The sequence below is a fragment of the Rhopalosiphum padi genome, chromosome 1 (genome assembly GCF_020882245.1).
Source record: "Rhopalosiphum padi isolate XX-2018 chromosome 1, ASM2088224v1, whole genome shotgun sequence".
In the NCBI taxonomy this organism is placed as follows: Eukaryota; Metazoa; Arthropoda; class Insecta; order Hemiptera; family Aphididae; genus Rhopalosiphum; species Rhopalosiphum padi.
In genome coordinates, this window is record NC_083597.1 from 50,458,500 (window position 1) to 50,481,757 (window position 23,258).

General features: G+C 28.1%; 1 pseudogene; it reads right to left on the reverse strand.

Annotated features, from left to right (window-relative positions):
* Positions 1-3,036: 3,036 nt before the first annotated feature.
* Positions 3,037-18,360, reverse strand: LOC132926133 (uncharacterized; annotated as a pseudogene).
* Between the last annotated feature and the right edge of the window lie 4,898 nt (positions 18,361-23,258).

The window sequence follows — 23,258 nt, forward strand, 5'->3', positions numbered from 1 at the left end:
ATGCACTATTTATAAAATATTAATATATATATATATATATTTTATGTATGTATATGAATTGTCAAGAGGATATTTCCTTTTCGGTGAAAAATAAAGATATCGACGGATTCGACTTATTTTCACTCTAATAGCATAATTTATTGTATATACCTATAATACCTATATAATATACAATATATAGTTATATACATTTATATATTATATTCACGCACGTATAGGTACGTATTCGACTCAATGTCAGAAGAACATAACATGAATTGCACTTAACATTTTTCAATTTACGTGTACCTACCTACACTGGAGATTTTAAATCGTATACTTTATGTTTCCATCGCGATTACGCTACGCGTTATAGATTATTTAAAAATCAATGAGGCAGTCGCGGTGGCTTTACGATAAAATATATTATTATGTAGTTTAATACTAGATTACAACACAATAGTTATTTGAACGATAGTACGTACCAACATATATTTTAAACCTTCTAGGAAATATAACCCATCGAAATTTTCTGAGGGATAATATTTCGTAATATATAGTTCATTAAATTTTCAATTAAAATATAATTATTGTTGAACGATCGATGTGATGCAAATTAAAAATTTCTGTATACTTTAACAAAATCTTTAATCGATACATAATTATTTCTAAAAATCAATTTTCTTATCAACTTTGTATTTGCGGTTTTTTTTTTTTTAGTATTTATAATTATTATATCAAAGATTTATAATATGATAACTGTTTTTACTTATTTATTTTGATAATTTATAATTTTAAATCCAAAAACCAAAATATTATATTATATATTATAATATGTTTTAATCGTACCTATACACAATATATTATTTTAATTTTAACCACAACTGATAATAGTATAAATGATTTCTGCAATAATAATTTTGTAACTAATTTCAAATAAAATGTATTATTTAAACCTATTTATTTAACACTTCAAAATATTAAAAAAAAAATAATAATAAACAATCTACTATTGAATAATGTATTAAGTAAACTGTAAATGTTATTCATACTGAAATACAACCATTACATTAGTCATAGGTGCTAATGAAATTCTATATTGAGAGTTAAGACCAAACTTTTTTTTATATATTATTGTTATTAAACAATTTTAATGTGAAATGCGATAGTCATCACTCATCTCTGACTGCGATATAGGTAAATAACTTTTGTTAATTGCTGACTTTTACACGATACGGCACATGCATAAAACATGTAGGTATGCTTTTACTTTTTACATAACATCTGACAACATACCTTTATAAAAGGCCAACCCATAAAGCCATAACTATAAATTTCTCTTGTGAAGTTGCATAAGTTGTTTAAAAATTGAGTTGCATATATTAATTGAAAAAAAAAATAAAATTATTATTTTTATCGATTATTTTTTATAGGTAAACTATTAACACACATAAATACTTGTTAATTTATAAACATGTGTTAAATTTTTTTTCTTATAACCGCCAATTATAATTTTTATTATTTTAGATTACAAATGAAACGGTACAATATACATAATACTGGCAATGTGTATTCTTTTATTTTTTAAAGAAATATTAATAATAATAAAAAAAATGAATTTTTTATATGTATGTATGTATTTTATACTTCGAAGCATTTTCACTCTTTTTTTTGTTTTTACATATTACAATAATATTGCACATAATAGTATACCAATTTTCTACTCTAAACGCATAATTTTATATAAATAAAATCTTATTGTTTTTGTGCATATTTTATAAATAGAGAAAAATACGCACATTGCCGGTTCTTGTTTTCGACGAATATATTTAATATCTACTTTTTATAATTAATAATTATTGTTCTGTGGCTTATGCAGCAATAATTTAAATTAATTAAACTTTTATAAGTAAAATAATTTTATTCTGATATTTCCTTAATTACACTTCCTGAAATATTTCAAATGCGTCAAAATTCTCTTCGTAACATTTCATAAATGATTCTCCGAACACCGTAATTTCAACGACGACAATACCGCTCACATACAATTGCATTTGTTTAAAATACAAAAAAAAAAAATAGCTAAAAAGTTAGCATAGAAGGTTATCCTGATTCTTGAATATAATAATTGTTTGAAATACAAGAAAATAAATTAAAACGCGTTTTAAAAAAATTCTTAAATGAGTTACATTCGAACATCAGGCATTTATATACGATGTGGACATACCACCTAAAACCTAATATAAACGGCGTGTGATCGAAGTTTATTATAGTTACTATAATGGTTTTACGAGTATCGGAATATGTGGTTATGGGTACGGTTTATGATGAAAAAATATTTGATTTAATCAATTTGCTATCTGCAAAATGTTTGATTGATACAATATGTGTATCGAAGGAGGAGGGGGGGGTTGATGACGGTATAATTCAATTTAACGTTTTAAAATTATTTATTAACACAATAATAATAATAATATTGCACCTGGTAAAATACTATAACATAGTTTTTATGTTTTCTTTTGGCATCTTCTGGCTCCGTAAATTAAATCATTATATTATTATATCACATATCGGCCGCATGCGCATTACGCCAACTGCATCGGTAATGTGCAGAAGGGGTAAATAACGTGAAAAAGACGCAGCATGGAAACGAATGGGAAAAGGTGTATCAAACGGCAGATAGAACTGCATAAATTCCAACAGTGTAAATATTATATTCGACTCTTGGTTCATCGATGTGCACAGATAAAATATCAAACCGGCGCCATTCACAGTAGTATGTCGCCAAGGCGTGTACACGTTATACACGTATAAATAAATACAAAATGTACAATAAATTATATTATATATGTGTGTATCGTATACAATATATTATGTCTTCTTGAGTGTGCCAATATATGATAAGAATATTATGACGGGTGAGCCGATGTAGATGTACAAAAATATGTATTTTACAGCAGCAGCTTCATAGTAAATGTCACGTCACGCGACACTGTACACACTTCCTATAAGGATATTTTATCCATCCGGTTGGTTTTATTTGAAACTTGCGTGCACTTATGATTGGTGTTTCGTAAGGCTTAGACGGTTGCAGCTGCAAACGTGGTTCACCGTATACATTACAACCATTTCCAACGTTCCGTCTACATGCATCACATTATATTATATATTATTATTATATCGTTGACATAATTCCTAGGAGAATATTGAAAAAATTGAGATTTTAATACTCGTTATTTGTCACTATATGCGCTAAGCATTGTCTTGGTATTATTTCACTATTCTTTCATCAAAACAATTAATTTTTAAATTTTCTTATAACCAAAATAATTTTTTTTTTCATATTTCAAGTATCTAAGCTATCAAATTATTTAATTTTCAGTATTAACCAAATATATACAATTAATCCGTGGTCTAATAATCAAGTACATCAACTATAGTATTGCAATAAATAATGTTTTGATAAGAATATAATAATGATAATAAAATAAAATAAAATACATTTTAGAGAATACGATTTAAAATAAATAATCAATTAACTTATTTTATAAGTGATTGTTTATTTGTTTATGACTATATTTACTTAGCTAAAACTTTTATTATTTGACCAACTCGTAAAAATAACTATTTAGTAAAACACTCTAAAACTTTTATTTGTGACCATTTGCTGTTTGATAAATTCGGCGACATTCACGAAATGCATTATCTCGAGTCATATAACATGCATATAACACTGCACGACCGATCGACGTGATAGTATAACACAATTATATTTATTATACTCGCTAGTAAACTTCGATCTACCAATACAGGACACCATTTCCGTCCCTCTATTGTTCATGTCGGTGTGCTCTTCCGCGACCTCTGAAAAGTTTCTAATATCGGTGACGTGGTTCGTCGTTTTTAGGTCGCTCACATTTGTCGGCGGCCATTTTGAGGCAAACCTACTTGAAAAGTTATATTTTTTTATTATTATTATAATTCGTAAATATTTTATATTTTTATTTTTCATTCATATTATTCATATTTGTCATTTTTGTCATTGACAAAACGGCTCTGAAAGTATATAATATTAATATATAATGCGCAAGAAGTGTAATTACGAGGTTAGATGGGATGGGGTGCACAAAATATAATAAACAAAAAAAATCTGTTCACCGGATGGTCGTCGTCTTCGCTTTCGTTGTCGGAGTCGTCGCTCGTTGAAAAACTACCCCCGCAGTTGAGGTAGCAAGGGAGGTTCCGTATCGGCGTGCTGTGTGACATCGGTCGTAGAAAAGTTTCAGTGACGACCGCCAGCGAGGCCGGCGTCACCACCTCCGTAGGCCGACTACAGCCGGAACCGCTTTTGTCTACAATCTCGGAAGATCCGGATGGATTTGACACCTTGTCGCGGTCGTCGCACGCCACCACTGCTGACGCAATTTCCGAATGCCGCAGCTGGTTGGACACTGACAGATCGACCGCGAACGACGATAACAATTCTGCCAAGTCCGCTGAATTTCTCGCATTTTTTTCGGAGACACACCTGAGTTTTCTTTCCGTCAGAAACATAGGAAAAAATAAAAACATAGTTATGAAATTAAGACCACAAGTTAATATCATAATAAATTATGTTTAAATGCTTTATGTTAAATAAATGGATATGGGAATTGAGCCAGTTGACTAATGCAGTTATAATGGTTTTAATGGTTTTAATGGTTTTAATGGTTATAATGGGTTATAGATAAAGACACGTTTGCCGTGGGCTTAAAATTAATATCAACTACAGCAATTTTTTATTTATGGATGAAATTATTTTAAACTTAAATGTCATTACAGTTCTTAATCGGTTTTTATGAAATATAACTATAGACGACTATAGGCCTCTAGATTCTGAGCGTAACTAGAAACGCATTTATTAATGACTGTTATTGTATCTATTTAAATATTTATTACTACATACATAGTTTTAATTTTACTATTTTATCAATCGCTGTTCAATTTGAATGTATTCAACTCTGTATTAAATCATATCTTTTATCTCTCGTAAGAATTTAAAGAATTATATAATAGCTGCCAATTCGCATTGTCGTGAAAAATCAATTTTTATTGCAGTTTCCTATCTATTACAAACATATCGTATAATATGGATTTATATAATTCTATTTACAATGTAATGTTTTCAAAAAGATAAAAAACAATGTATTATTTATTTAAGTATGGATATCATAATAATATGTGAAAACAGTGCTAACTCGACTTTAGACACCACTCCATCGATCCACTTTTGACGTTCTTCCGATTTTTTCCTCGCATAATCCAATTTCTCCGACAGCCTTTGTACTGTAGCCTTGTAATAGCACTCATTCCTTTTTATTTTTTCTATGGTCGACTTAAGGTGAATTTCTCTCTACGCTTGCATTATCAAAAGTCAGGTAAAAAAAAAGGGTATTATCTATTTATATGTTTTATATGCGAAAAAAAATAAACTATATTTATATTATATTCGTTCTGAAAATCCTCTATCGTACCGTTAAGTGTTTCTTTTTCAAACACTGTCCTTCTATCATATACTTGATAAATCCTTTTAAACGGCATTCTAATTCGTTAACGTATTCTTCGTAAAATTTCAATTGTGATTCACATTTTCCGTTTAAATCGTTTTGTCGTTTACTATAAAATATAATAATCCATATAAACATTGTTATTTATGTGTTTCGTTTTAAATTCGAAACTATTAAGTTATCTAAAAAAATGAACGATCGTTTGGCGCGAAAAAAATATTCACTTATCGTTGTCTTCATTTGTTACATTTTGACACTCTTCATTATCGTCCATTTTTTGCTTTAGATTACTTTTCATTGTATCCATTTCATCACAAAAACATGGAGAGACGTCAATATTTTCTTTCATCTATTTTATTTTGCCCAGTTATACACGGAATAATAATAATATCGTATTAATATAATTTTAAAACCCTTCTACTATTTAATATAATATTATTTTATTTTCAAATTATATTTGTGTATTATAAAATCTGTTATCTTTAAATAGTGTTATGGATAGTGTACTATATTATGTATGTATTGGCCTAATAATTATTATACATTTTGGACGTAAGCTATGCAAAATTATAATAATAATAATCAATTAAATTTGTGTCGTGCTTTACTTTGGATTGTGTGATATTTTCATCAAAGTTACCGCAATTTGTTATCATTTGTTGGACGTTATTGCATTTTTCAGTCAATGAATATCGCTTAAGCATGTTCTCAATTGATTTTCGCATATGCTCTATCTCTAGAACATCTAGTAAATACAATTTTACAACACTATGCGATAAAAAATTTAAACAATATTAAACAATGATAAAATATATTTGTTGATAATATTATGTATTGTTTTTATACCTATTTTACTGTTTTTTTTTCCGACCAGCTCGTCGATTGTGTGTTTTAATTTGCGCACGGACTTCAATAAACTTACATAATATAATTTTTTGTCCATGATAATTTTGTTTATTGTAAAATTTTGTTTTTATTTTTTTAAGAGAATTGTTAAGATAAAATTTTGCTTGACGATAAAAAAAAATTCAATTTGTAGTTAAAAAACTAATATAATATATTTGTAATATATACAAAATAAATTAACATATTATTATTAATCTCCATGGAGTTGTGAAAAAAAGTCATATCTATACTGTAAAATATAAAATATGAGGTGGCGGGTAATCTATGTTTCTTTTTTTTTTACACGTGTTGCCGTCACAGATACCGCATGCAATTTCGTTTTATTTTCTTTCCACTTCGACCGCGTTGTTTCTAATAAATTGTTTTCCAGGTTGAATTAATTACAGAGTTTACGTTTTACATAAGAAGTTTATTGTTATTTATTTTTATTTCGCAGGTATACCGTTTAGAGTGTTAAAGATTAAATGTTCACTCTTCGAGATGTGGATGTATTAACATAACGCTGCTAATGCTTTCTGTTATTTTGAAATTACGTTAGAATATTCATAGAAATTAATTTCCTTATATATACTGTAAATACCTTTAAACCAGATAGTTAATACATTATACAATCCGTATAAGCGTGCGTAATAGTATGTATCATAATATCTTATATGTCATATATAGTACCTACCATACCCGCAGCTCCAAGCGTATTGGATTTTAGTTAAATTTCAATAAAACGTTTTACAAATCTTTTTAATTACAATTTCCATTTAAATTTGTTTGAGGTAGAACGGAATATTTACTCAGCTTAAAACAGCGAACATTTCCATGTACAATTTAAGTCCACAGACCCTACAAGTATGATTTATTATTTTAATCTTAGAACGCTCTAAATTAATATTTAGCAGCTCTAATTGGGATTTTTCGAAGAACGTTTTTTTTATAATTCCAAATCGAAAATTGGATATTATCGAATTTTTAATTTTTATTTTCTTATCTCATTATATTTATAAGTAGAATAATACTCGAAACATGGCCCAATATTTATAGTTATAAAGAGCATCATGTTGAAAATTATGTGGATACCTAGTAATGGTAACGAAAAAGAACAGTGTCTGTATGAATATACGTCGTGTATTGTTATTTTTAAACTCGAAAAACTTATCTAAACACTTTTTGTTGTTGTTTTTGTTTTATAAAAACCCATTTATTACTAAACGAGCACCATATTATTGCATTATGTCTAATAGCAGCAGCACAAGGATACTGCTAGGAATTTAATGGATTATTATATAGGTATTTGATCCGACGACGGGAACGGTAATGTCTATTTCGTTCCAGGTGCACTGTTCTTGAAAGCACACGGACGGTATTAGCAAACGGACACCACTCACATAGTCACATTCATATAATACCATGGTACTAATGCGTTCGAGAATAGGGTCCGAACCTGGTCGATTTGCAGCATATTCCACGGGCACAATTATTGCGCGGTTTCGGGCTGAACCGTATACATACATATATATATACGTATATAAAACTACACACATTAAACCACGATAAGATCAATCTTTAATAATATCCCTTCGCCTGAGGTGTTAACGGTTTTGCTAATATTAGACATTATGTTTGAAATAATATCATTAAGCAAACTATATACTATGGTATTATAAGGTCTGAAAATATAACATTACTGATTAGTTTCCTAATAACCAACGAAATACTTAATTTATCTTTTCATTAAAACTATAATATTATAGAGTATTTTTATTTCGATAAAATAATAACGAATATGTAATTATTTATATTATATTCTATAATCGTATCAATATTGAATGCATTTTTATATCATTATCCAAACCCTTATTACAGCTAGCAATAAAATATTCACTTGAGTCCAACGTTTTAAAACGATAGTATCGAATATGCATTCATTTATTACATTTAAATGTAATTATACACTCTAATATTGTAATATTGTTGATTGTTAATCCATGCATGTATTATTTATATGAGTATTTGACAGCGTTAGCTAGTGGGTTTCGATTTGTGTAGTCGTTGTTCAGCCATAATAATTAAGAACAATAAGGTCTATTTTTCGTGTTAAATACGATTTATTTTTAAATTAATTATGGTAATTAAAATAACTTTTAAGATATTTAATATACTTCTAAAATATTAAAAAAAAAAAATTATACGAATTAGTTAAACATCAAAATTATTATTACAAATAAAAATCAATGTTGGCTATTATGAAAAGAATATAAGATTAAAGTGAATTTCACTTTTTATTATGATAGTTTGACAAGTTTACATTATATTATGAAAACTAAACTTAATATTCGCTAAAATAATATTATTATAATTTAAGACAGGAAACATATACCTACTAATAGAAAATTAAATTTGAAAGCCTTATTAATACACTATATTATATTATGTTAATATTTACAACATCAAATGAAACATTGAGTTTATCGTGTGGTTACTAAGATAACAAATATAACTTCGAAAATGTAAAACAACTAAAACTTGAACTATCAGATTTGGAAAAAAATGTTTACACTTTGATTTCACATCAGTTTATTTTGAATAAATGCAACCAGTCTTGGATATTATCTACAGTCTTATGGTCATTTCACAATTTACAACATAAATATTATTATAGTTATTGGCAGAATACGTTCTCATCTTTTAATTTTTTTTTATCTGATTTATGAGAGATTGTATTATCTTTACCAAACTAATTCAAATTAAAAACGTTAATCCGCATACGGTTTAAATTTATTAACAAAATAACATAAAAAAATACAGTTTATTTGTCATCTGTCAACTTGTTATTTTGCACTGTTCAATTATTTTTTCTTTGAAGTCATTGAAAATCCAGTGAATAATGTTTGTTTTGAATCCATTCAATGTAAAATATATCCACGCCAAATATAATATACAATACAATTATCATGAGAAGAATTCACGAGATCGCCCATAAAATATTAACTGAGATAACGTTTATAAATTATGTCAAATATATTTATAAAAGTTTTAAATAATACATCACATTTGTGCTTTTTGATATAAACATTTAATGTATTTCATCCATTTATATCACAAAACATCTCAAACGATTGCGCTATTTATCAGTTTAAATATCAAATAATGAATCACTTTATTTAATACAAGACATTAATATTAAAGTAATTTTATTAAACTATAGATAATACCATACAGTAGCTATGCATTACAAATATTTATTTAAATTGCATTTGTAATATTTTACTGAGAAATTATAATATTATATGTTTTTGAAGTTTCAAACGATAATTAAAGATGTTTTTAGTTACTGTGATAGATGTATTATAGAACTATTATGTTTTTTATCATAAATCAAATACGTTGTTATTCTTAGAAAATAGTTATAAAAATATGTACAAAATTTAATGGATAATTATTTAACAATATAATTATAGAACCCCTTTTTTTTAAAATAATTTGTTACATATCATACACTTGTGATTAAAAAATCTAGTGAAGCTTTTTTATTTTTATTTTTGTTCGTTGTGATGATTTTCAAGTTTTAAGTAATTTTCAAATAACAGAAAATATAATAGACGGTGATGTATTGGTAACGTTCAAATAAAAAAACTGTAGTTATACTTTATAAAAATTTACAAACCATACAAAATAAATCACTTCATTCATTTAAAAAAAAATAAATAATAATAATAAATATTACCATAATATAATGTTATACTTTATATTATATTAGAGCTTATGGTAACTGTTGAAAAATGTTTACTCCGTTTAAAGCTAATCTGAGTTTTGCGCTTACAATCGATTTTCACTTTCAACGATTTATCTTTGCTCAAGAATTTATGCCCATCTCGGTAGCTCACCTATCTCCCGAAACTTACTTCGTGTTTTTTATTTGTCGTTTTTACTCTAAAATATTATGTTATAACCGCTATACTCTATTACATTTATTAGTATAATAGATGTACGTAAAGTTTGTTTTACACTTTACTTTGTTCGGTGTTTTATAGATATTATTATGTCTTATTCGTAATAATAGTGGATACATTTCATATTTTTTTCTTCGCTATAATAGTTTGTAATTGAAAATGTTTTAATGCTTTGTATATTATGTACTAATTATAATAATATAAAAAGATTTGCAATGCAAATATATTATAAATATAACCATCTGTGGATAAAAAGGGAAACTCTTGTTAAATCCTTGGATACATTATTTAATTGCAAGTACTCCGCAAGGTATATAAAATATTATAATAAATTATTATTTTGCATGGATGATGTAGCAGTTTTAATGTTGTTTTCTATTGTAATCGAACATTAAAATATTAATTATCTGCAATTGAAGTATATTATAAATATATTATAATTTGCATATCGATAATTTTAATCATAAATAAATTATTTATACACACACAATGGAGAAAACATTAATTTTGTTTTATTGTACCTATATTTTGCTATTTTGACTTAATAATTAATTAAATATACATAGATCACAAAAAAAAAAATACATATTTCTATAATAATATAATAATGAAGAAAATGAATGTTAAGATAATATGTAACGTTAAAATAACATTTTATACAATTTTAACCTTAAAAAGAGGTATAAGGAAGTACTGCTTCATAAAAATAAATGTATAAATAACGTATCACAAAGGACATTTTTTGTTGATGCTGTCAAAGAATTCGAAAAAGAAAAACACGAAATTCTGAAAACTTATCTTATTACATAATATATATATATATATATATATTGTTCTGAACACGGAAAATTTAACTTCTTCTAAAACGTCACTCAAAGCCTTGTCTTTATTGGAAACAATAGGATAAAAAAATCTATTTGCTCGGGTCTACGTTAAGAAAATGTTATTCCTTTAGTTCTTACTTGTTATTGTTCAATAACCGAGTTACAACAATATTGTATAAGTGTTTTTAAAATCATTTAATATGAACAAATAGTATGAAAATAAACGATACATATCTAATAGCTGATTTTCAATTTATAATTGAATAAAATCATACATGAAAATATCACTTATTCTATAATAGATCATAAATGACATAAATCATAATACTACTATTATTTATAACACTGTGCCACACGTCACGTATTTACTTTATAATATTGGTGTGCTGGATTATAAAAGTTATAATTATTTTTTTTTAAATCGTTCATGTGGAATACTAATAAAAATGCGCACTTGCGTATTGAAAAAAATTGTTAATTCATTATTATAAATATTTTTGTTAAATCCTGAAATAATTTTATCCGATAACGAACATATAAATATATAATTTTATTAAAATAATGGATTTTTAAATTAGTATTGCTGAACATAATAAAAATATTAACAACAGTTTTAGTATTTATTCGTTATCTTTAAACGTACATTCACTGTATCCTTTCAATTTGATTTGAACATCCATTCTGTATATATGTAACACGGCGCAATATATAGGTGATCTAGCTACATCACTGTACACAAAGACGTTTCTAAAGTATCACTGCGCGTGTTCAATATTGACCTGTCGCGTACATGCGATTTCTTTTTTTTTTTGTTACTTTTATATGTCCATTTCATAGCTGAAGTTCTATAAATAACAACTTTGAATAAAAATATGAAAGACCCTGATCTGTCAACTATTCCGTGACATTTAATCAGCAGTTTTATATTCGATAATAAATTATTGATGACGGTATAACTATTTTTAAAGAGATATCAAATATTAGTATAATATTATAGAAAGCAAGAAATTGTATTAAGTTGTAACTATAAAATAATGTTTATATAAAAACATTGCATATCATAATAAATACAACAATTGTTCGTTCTTACTATACTCGTCTATAATATTATAGAAAATAAATAATTATTCATATTATACAAAAATAATATTACTTATTCAGAATCCTGAAGAACCAGTAGATCCACTTCAAAAAAAAGAAACAATTTATTTAATATGTTATTTTACTTTCCCTTACGTTATCATTTGGTTAGATTCAAAAAAATCAGCATTAAAATTAATTAATTGATAAGGTTCACTTATTTTAATTAAAACGCTAAATGTGCAAAAGATTATATTTTATTAAAAAATTGTAAATTTAATTTTCATTAAAAGCATTATTTTTCTTTTTTTCTCAAATATTTCTTTTTTGGAATTTTTCGACATAAAAGTAGGTAAATGGTTTCAGTGCGTTCCTACACGAATAAAATACAATCATATTATATAAGTTCACACACAATTAAAGAATACCCATTACGTCATATTAATATATTTTATAAATTAATATAATATAAATTCCTATATGTAGGTATAAAATTATATTTTAAAATGTTAAATTTTAATTATTATTATAATAATTTATAACAATAACGTACCCTCTAAACACTTTTTGGTATATAGCAACTGAATTAGATTCAATCCAAAATCGAATTTTTACATAACACAAATTATTATTTGTGAATCCTAAATTTAAATATAGTTGAAAGGAAATTTGTTTCGTTATTTATGAATTTTCCTGTGGGACTAATATGTATATTTTTATATCACTTAGGAACTTAAATATTTTAAATTGCTTATTATTCATGTAAAAGTTTACACATGAGTATATTTTTGTTGCGTAAGAACTTACATAAATACATAAAATTGGTATATTTTTTCTTTGTAGAAACTTAAGTATGGAAAATTCTTTAGCTCTTGTGTCTCTTGTGAAAACTTACATTCACCCTGTTTAATTATTCTGAAATATTAATTAATTTAATTTGAAATATTTAGAGTTATGACATTCCTCGCATACTTACTCCTTGAACGATGTTGGTAATAATATCTAATCACCTAATAGTATTAAATACCATTAAAATTAAAAATGATAATATTATAATGTATTTTCGGATCTAATAAATAAAGTATTAACGAATTACAACAAGTACCGTATAATGTGTACGTATAACAGCATATGAACAAGGCAAAATTACATTTATTTATTAAGGTATGTTATTACATTGGTATATTATGTTTTGTAAACATCGTTATTCGACCAAATACTCTGTACTACTAACAAAAAACGTTGCACTATTATAGACATCATTATACTCTTATTACTATAGAAACTTGGTATATTATTAACTTGATCTATATTTTGTATTACATAAGTAAATCCATATTCAATGTCGAAGTATTCAATTAATTTTTAAAAAATTTTATTTGTGTAATTATAGAAATACAATTCATCATTTAATTTACAATGAAGTGTATTAAAAGTACTAAAAAAAGTCAACGGAGATTATTCATGATACAGTTGAGCACATCTCGTTCAAGCATGTTATCTCTATAACTGCTCTAAATAATGCAAAGTGCTAACCCTAAACAGCAATTCCGTGTAATAGTTGCCTTGACAGCTATAAAATACGAGGTAAATGCCGTTACTGAGAGGCTCAGCTCTATGTAGATTGGTCACATTCATCACGCACCGTATATATGTATATAATGTAGATGATAACATTGCCCTAACCTTATTATATTATAGTATTATTATCATCAAATTTCCACTTAAGGCTTTCGTCTGAACGACATGCCATTCGATGTACGCGATACGCTCGCACATTTTCTCAAATCACTTTATGCGCCCTGTATATACGAATATACGGATGCGCGCGGCAACGTGATGGCACCACAAAATTCGTGCGGCACGCAACGATCGCTTCCACCGTTTATAGAATCGCTGACGCGATAGTATTTTGTTCTTATCGCAATCGTCCAGATGTAAAGCGATAACGCGCGTGCACCACGACTGCAACAGATCAAAGTATTTGTTCGGAAACTCTATTTAAGACTTAAACCGACTAGGTATCTATTCATCTAAAGTCAAGACCACGGGTCAGCTTGTAAAAGCGTTTATTTTAAATTTATCACGTAATAAAAAGCTCGAAAAAAAATATTTTCACGTGTACCCAATATGAGTATATCTTTTTAATCGTATGTAAAAATAAGTTAATTGACACTAAACAAAAACGTTAAATAATAAACACCTTGAACATTGATTTTTATCTAAAATAATGATACAATTGACTCATAATATTAAGTAACTAAAATTTAAATACATAAATGCATGCGAATAAACTAACAATAATATATTATAAAATTAATTTAGTAAATAAATAATTTACGAAATTAGAACGTGCTGATCTATCCATGGTTAAAAATTGACGATTTCATACGAATATTGTAATAATTACCTACTTAGATTTATTTTTAAATTTAAAATATTCATAATATAAATATTAATAATAAATTACTTAAAAATGTTATTTTAATAAAAAACGAATATAATATAAGAGTTACATTATACTAAAATCCCAGATATAGTACCAATTATAATTGAAGTTATATTTATATTATAATATTAGTATTATAATAATTGAAATGAATTCAAAAATAATTTAAAATATACAATATACATACATAAATATTAAATATACACAAAGGACCATTTTTTAAAAATACAAATTAAGTATAGAATCAATCGAAACCTCATAAATATATAACGTGAAAGTGTATTCATTTAATATAAATCAAGATAATATATTAAGTAAAATACAAATGTTTCTTAAAATATTTGATATAATATATACAAAAGTTGTTACCACAGTATCCTTATTATTACAGTTTGCTGACAATAATTGTTGAAAAATTTGTCAAAGGTTTTCATTCGAAACGATTATTCAATGATAAAAATATTAAAATATTAATACACGATTGACTTGACAGCTGATATACCAATACTATTCTATATTGTAACCATATCACTAAAATACAATTTAGTAATCATATGACTAATTTGGATTATCATTTGCAATACTAGTCATTAGCCTGTTTAATGGCCAATGGTGTATAATTGTATACAATGTATATTTTAGCAATACTAATGTACACATCAATCACATATAATTTCTGATCGGTCAAATAATTATTATAAAATATGTTACGATTGATATCAAGTGTATAATTATGAAAAGTCACCAAGACTACATTTCAAATAAAAGCAAGTCAACTCCGTTTATTTGACACAGATATAATAAAATTATATTACGAGCTATTTCCAGAAGCTATTTATTTTAGTAATTATAATTTAAAATGGGAAACTATATTCGAAACGATGTGACGATCACGCTGTGAATGGCGATGTTTGGGTCTGGTGCTTGTGAATTTTAACCGGCATCGCCGGAGATCGGCTATGTTAACTGAATAATAATAATATTATTAACTAACCAGCCGTTACGTGTCATATTGTATAATATTTTGATCCCCGTAGACTGCATACGCTTAGAGGTAAAACCGTTACGAACAGGCACAGACAGTGTAGTTGGCGAGAGACGTTCCCCACGGGCAGACGTGTTCGGCGAACTTGCGCACGTCAAACGAGTCGGTAACGGACGGCTTCCGCTGTACGACCAAGACGTTGTTGAACTGGAAGCGGGCTGATGCGATATTATAATCATGTACTCATTATGTTCGACGATGAGAAACTATTTCGGGTGAACTAAAATCGCCGTATTTTCGCCGATTCCGAACAACGCTTCTACGTATTATGTATTGATGTTCATTTATTGTTACCCATAAAAACCTCTACATAATATTTAGTAAAGTGAATAATGTACTGAGTACGCAGTTATGAAAACCGTGTAAGACCTTCTATATTTAAACTCAAGAACTATCTACGACTTGCTTTGTTTGTGTTGAGAAACTCAAAATTGCATTTCGCGTTCGATGACATAAAAAATAAACAAACAAAAACGAGAAAATAAACGAAAAATTGGTTTTCAACTAAGACCGGAGAAAAAATGAACTTTACCCAAGAACCCAATGCGTATCGTTTATATTGCTGCTATACTTTCAACAAAGACAAAATATATGCCCTTAGAATAAATATATATTTTTAAGATATTCGATTTAAATTCTCTGTCGGTTCGGGTTTAAATTTTCTCAATAATCATTTAAATTCTAGTTTTACGAATATTAATATTTATATTGTTTTTAAGTTATTTTTCCAAATTATTTATTATCGAAATGTTAATATGTATTTTTTTTTTTTGGAATTGGTTTTCAAACAAATAAAACGGTTTATTTGCTTCGTTTTGTTTTTATTGAGAAAAATAAAAGTCCAACAACCAAAAGTATTCTTAAACTTTGAATCAACAAAACTATATAGGTACATAATTTAAATTTTACAAAGCAAATTCCAATTAATATTAAAGATACCATGAAAAGAATAATTAATTATTATTAATAATGCATTTATAAACATAATTAGAGATTAGTAGTTGTAAACATAAAATAAGTTAGAACAATTTTTGTATAATATCTTTTTTCAAAGTTTTGCTCGTTATATTTTAAAATCTCAATTAAGACTTTATTATTCTTTGTGAATTATATTGTTAAATAAAAAACTATATTGTTAAATATAAATCCTTGAAAGTTTTGTAAATACGTTTGAACAAATCTTGTTTAAAATTGAATTTGGATTCTTTTCAGACGGGACTATATTGTAGTAATGGAATAATGCTGGCAGCGTTTTCTTCTAAAAACTAGTAAATAGTCATAATGAATTAATAAAGCTTTTAAAAACTCGAAGCTATTAAATTTTGTTTACAACTTCCAATGACTAAAAATGTCCTCGTTACGATGTAAATTAAAAACAACTTTGAAAACAAATTTAAGGGAATATAAAACATATTACAATAAAAAAATGTCACGAAATGTCAGTAAAAATTGTATTCGAACGCATTTACGATAAAACCATATTGTTAATTAATTACAATATTTAGGTGTGATAAAAAAACATAATCATGATTTTATTTTTGTAGAAACTGTAGTCTTACTTAACCAATTTATAATACTAACTACGCATTGCAGCCTGTCCGAATTATACTTGCAGGTATGGTATATGGCAGGGATGGTCTACAACTGGCGGCCCGCATATCATTTTTAGTTTGCCCGGTGGTCCGTGCTACATTTGAAAGTATTTTATAAAAATATAAAATATTAGGATTTTTTTATATTTTATTTTATTATATTTATAAAACCGACATGATTTTTATTTTAAAGCGTATATATAAATTCCTATCTAATATTGAACCATAAATTTTAATTGTAAATTTTATTGACCTTTTTTTTTTGCTTATTATTTTCTGGCCCGCTAGATTTTCACATTCGAAAAATTGGCCCTATAGTAGCATTAAGTTGCTCCCATCCCTAGTATATGGTATAATGATCATGTTTATTTTGTTCAGTACCTATCTATTTAACTGATATTATAACATCGCGATGCATTCTACGCTGCTGCACACAGCGTTGTTATAAGTCCTAAAAACTTTTCAAACGCAATAATGGAACGCAGTCAACCACCGCCGGTTAGAGATGACGGTCGAGCGAACTCGAATAACTTACAGACCTATGGCGGGCAGCCCGAACTTAGGTATACGTTCGATAGGGGCGTTTCAAAGACGGTGGTCGAATGAACGCGCAAAATCTAAAGACGTTATAAAAAAACTTTTCGATAGACCGTCACCGCGGTTAGTTCATAATATTAGTAATAAGTAATAACCGGTACAAAGATCAAGATCAGCAGTTTTTAGCTTCATCTCTCGCACGGCCCTCCGAATCTGACCCGATGCCGCTGTGGTCGCAGTAATTGTTTATAAGTTATACGCCGCGGGAATTCTGACATCTCGCTACTACTTCGAAAAACACCCCCGCCGTGAGATTCTAAATATATAATGTATATATACAGATTTATCGAGGTCTGACGTCTGTATAACGGTTATAAGGTTGGACGATAAATTTGTCGAACTCCGTACACTCATTTATACGTGTGTGTGAGTACAACTTACTGGTGTTCACGAACCATTTCTCCACGGGTTTCTAATACGATATAAATTCAGCATACATATGCAGGTCGTATACAGGACGATTCGCCGAGAACGCTTACCCCTGTTTAATCCTTAAATGTAAATGGCCGAGGTTTTCGTTCGGAAAAAAAATGTGAATCATCGCCAAGGGATAGGAAAAAAAACCCGGATTTTTTGAAAACCAAGTAGTGCTTATTAGTGTAATCGAATCTTCAAAAAATCAGAATTCTAACAAATTTATAGTCCAGCGATACGCAATGGCGGTGAACAGCGGGCTCGGCGATTCGCTCTGTACATAATCCCATATGTACACTCGCGCCCCTTTACCGTCCCACAATCAGATTTACCACAGCGGTTGATGTTATTTTACCCACTGCGGCTGTTGGGTGTGCGTAGTATATAATATTATACTGCAGCGAGCGTATAATAAAAAATAATAATAATAATAATGTAATACACGCGCGTGGGTCCGCGGATAAATCGTGTGCATATTCGTGAGCTCCGCGGCGGCCGCAATAACCCGATCGGAAAACATCCGGAACGAGTCGAACGAGTCCGGAAATATTATACTATAACGGCGTGCCCCATATACGTGTAATAATATTATAGGTACACGCTGTAATGTATATATATATATATAAACGTGGTTTGTGTTATTACTCACAGGTAACGTGCCCCAACGATTGTTGCAAGTGATGTATGTGTGTGATAATATTATTATTGTTGTTGTACGAGTGTATTATTATATCATATCATATAGTATTGTTGTATTATATTGTTATTATTATTGTGATTACTGTGTATGTAGAACCACATTCATCATGTTTGCTATTTTTAAAACCATTTAAATGTAAACTCGTCCGAAATACGTAGGAAAAAAACTTGATTTTACATTTTGTTTTTATATATAAATTACTAATCAATTTGATTGATAGCCCTGATTTATTAGCGATGATTCATTCCAAGGTACGTCATGCTGTTTTTTATTCATGTTGAAATTTGACTTGTTTTATGTGTAACGCAACAATTGACCGAAACTAGGTTATTTGTATATCCGTTCGTTCAAAACATATATACTTGTATATTTATAAGAATAAAGTAATCGGCTAAGTGATTATATTAAGTTGTACGTGTATGTAAAAAAATCAATAAGTATCGATACTTGCCACGGTACATACGATACGATATACATCATTCAGAATGTGTGTTCAGTCTCGGCGTTCATGATCGCGTTTTACATAGCGCCCAAGCACACTTCTGAATGTAATCGCGGAAATATGTATAATGTTATTTACCTGTGTAGGTACAATATCGGTAATATTATACTGTCGTTCTGTGTCTATAGTTATATGCGCACAGTGCAATCAAAAGACCGCATACTGAATCTCCGAATCTCTAAATACGTAGTATTCTAAAGTAAAAATATTCCGAAGTCATATTTTGAAGAAAAAAATATTTAAATAAATATAAAAGAAGTTATTGATGGGGACAAACACGGTGAAACACCATGCACACTGCGCATAAATATTACTATAATGTATAAGTATGTTGGCAATGCAATCTTAACGGTATGCGAACGAGACCTTAGGCTATAATAATATTATATCGAAGTACCCGTTTGCTGCAAGTTACCACTGATATTATATACATACCTTGCTATATGGTTCAAATATGTGCACTGAACGTGAAAATCAGAAAATATCATATGACGATAATATACAGCACCAACGACTCGAGTAATATTACGACTATATACATATATATTACATTTTTTTTTTTTGAAATTTGAAATTTGAAACAAAACAATAAAATATTATACACTTATTATGTGGTACAATAATTAATTATTATGATACTATATATAGCTGTATAAGACCTGAGAGGAAATGGTACATTCTATTGATAATATCTTACCGTTAAGGCCGTAAAATGTATATTATATGATATGCAATATTAAATAGTAAATATTATGTAGGTATTTAATTGTGTTAAAATATATCCAAGAAAAAGATGATAAAATTAATAATAATTTCCCAACTATCGTGTAATTACTGCGAAGACCAGAGTTACCTGTTACTTCATCTAAATAAGCTTTTGTAAATCATAAGCAAATCTTTAACGTTTTAATTATTCTTGTCGTGGAATAAAAATAACAAATTTTATGAAATCAAAATGTCGGCGGTATAATTATTATGATGCGGCGTTTACACAGCCATTGCGTATTATTTTAATTTTAATATAGCACTTTATGGTGTGGCCTACTGATTGACTAACTCCCACTACTCCACGACATAAAGTTCCGTCAATGGACGGCTCTTTCATCCAAGTCCCAACTACCCCGTCTTATTATTGTGGTTAATTTATTTTATATTAACCTTAAACATCAATTACATTTATTATGTATAAAAAAATAATAATAAATACTTACAGATTGTAAAATTCTTAGTTAAAAATATTTATATACTACAAAACATGTAATTGTCAACGTTTAATGTTAAGGCGTGTATCATACTTAAAATAAGGTGAAATAAAAAATATATTATTTGAACATGAGGTAGAGTTGTGGACTTAACTAACCTAATTGGTTCGAAATGACGTTGTAAAAAACACATCCGTGCGTGATAATAATAATATTAAAAACCCAACTGCTCGCCCTACTCATCAAATTATTTATTGCATTTATATATTACTTACTCCGCGGGTGTTTAAATATAATTCCGGGCAGTAGCAACACAATTATACTGAATATATATTATCTAATATGTGCACATTCCTATCCATACACACCCTAACAAACTTAGATGACATATAATTCTATGTGAGAATATACTGTATACACTGTTTATGCGAACAAAGTCTTCGGATTGTTTACACACATTTTATACTTACCTACATGTTCGATTCTCTGAATTCGTAGTGTTTCGGGTACACACATATATATATATATATATAATAATAATAATAATAATAATACTATACTATCGTCTATCACTATATTATGCACCAACGAGACCACGAATCCCAAGGCACTTCAATTCGCGCGTAGTCCGTTAATATTATTATATCGCTCAACCTCCTTCGGCGAGTTTATAGAGACAAAGGGCTTCTTCTTCTTCTATTTCTTCTTCTTCTCTTCCTTCTTCTTCTTCTTCTCCGGTAGGGTGACGAAAATTTAATTTCGTTCGCATGTCGTCCGACCGAATATACTGCATTATACAGAATATAATCACATTATTATGGTACCCGGTTGACCTAATCTCGTTCGTATTGCCATACTAATGCAGGCCGATTCTTTTATCGAACAACGCTCATCATTTCAAAATATATTAACATTTTTGAAAATATTTTTTTTACATATAATCAAAAATAAAACAACAATTAAAAAAAAAATCGATGTAATTATTTTTAAAGTTTTTTTCCCTTTTTGAAATGACAACTTTTTTTTTCAATTCATATTCTGAAGTAGAATGTTTTCAGAGGATTTCGATACACGAGTTACAGTTAAGTATTTAAAGTTTGGGTGAGATACGAGGATACTTCGGAAAATTTTAGTCTACTACTCCGCTCTTACGACATATGTAAATATTAATAAATTTATAATATTCATAAGCTTCACATCTGAATTTCCATTGTTATGTATCGAAATACTCTAAAAAATATTAAGCTTAAAAATATGAATTTAAAAATGTATGCTATTATTCAAAAAAGTAAAAACTTTAAAAAAATATAACGATAAAATATTTTTTAAATGTTGTTTTATATCCAATAGAAATTATGAAAAAAAAAATTTTAAAAATGTTAATAGATTTTGAAATAATGAGTGTTATTTGATAAAAGATTCACCTAGTATAATACGCGTATTTTATACTATGATAGTATAATGATATGTAGTCAGGACGAACAATAGCTGCTTAAAACTGTATAATATTATCATTATACACCTAAAACGATCGATGTATATTCTATAGTTTCCGCCCTAAAAATCGTCCACGTGTATTCCCGAAGGAAATTTACGTTTTATTATTGTACATCACGTGTAAATAAACGGCGCACAGCAAATATTACATCAATGTCGCAATATTAGAATCGACTGTTGTTAATGTTTTCATGGTATTTTTTCTTTATTAAAAATTGATTTTAATTTCCGACAAGAAGTTTTAGATTATATTGTGTAAAGCTTTAGAAATCAAGTGTGTATATTTCTATAACACCTGTAGTTGTTTGCTACTTGTCTTACATTAGGTATTATGTAAATTTCTGGTTTTTTTTGTTTTTTGTTTATTTTATGTCTGTTACAATTTGTTTGAGTGGAATTTGTGATCAGATCACCTGTTCCTTACTCCGTTTCTGGTAGTGAATCCGATGTAGATTGTACTTAGTAGAGGTATTTTTTTCTCACTGTTTTACATAAAGCGTAGGAAAAAAATCCGTTATACAACGATCTAATTTACAACATACCCGTTTTTCCCGTTTTTCGTGATATACATTATTAATTTTTGTTATTATTTCAAAAGTATCAAAGCCTGACAGACATTTACTCCCTCGAACTGTTTATGATAGCGATAGAAGGAAAAATTCCCGTACGAATATTTCGGAGGAAAAAACGTTCCCTCCTGAAATAAACATAGTTGCGTTGACAAACGTATCACTTCTCTCTCCCGCCACGAACTACCGACCTAGCGCGTGACGGCATTCTAATCGATTACAGCAATGTCTTTAGACGACATATTATATTATTATTATTACCGTTACTATTATTACGTATCAATAGCAATGATAATAACGATATTTCGAGAGTGTGCGCCCCTTCAAATGTTATTAAACGGCTTTCGGTATGTATACATTGCGCGAGCAGTGAACGCTGCTGCTGCGGGATCACGTTGTCGCCATCACGCAT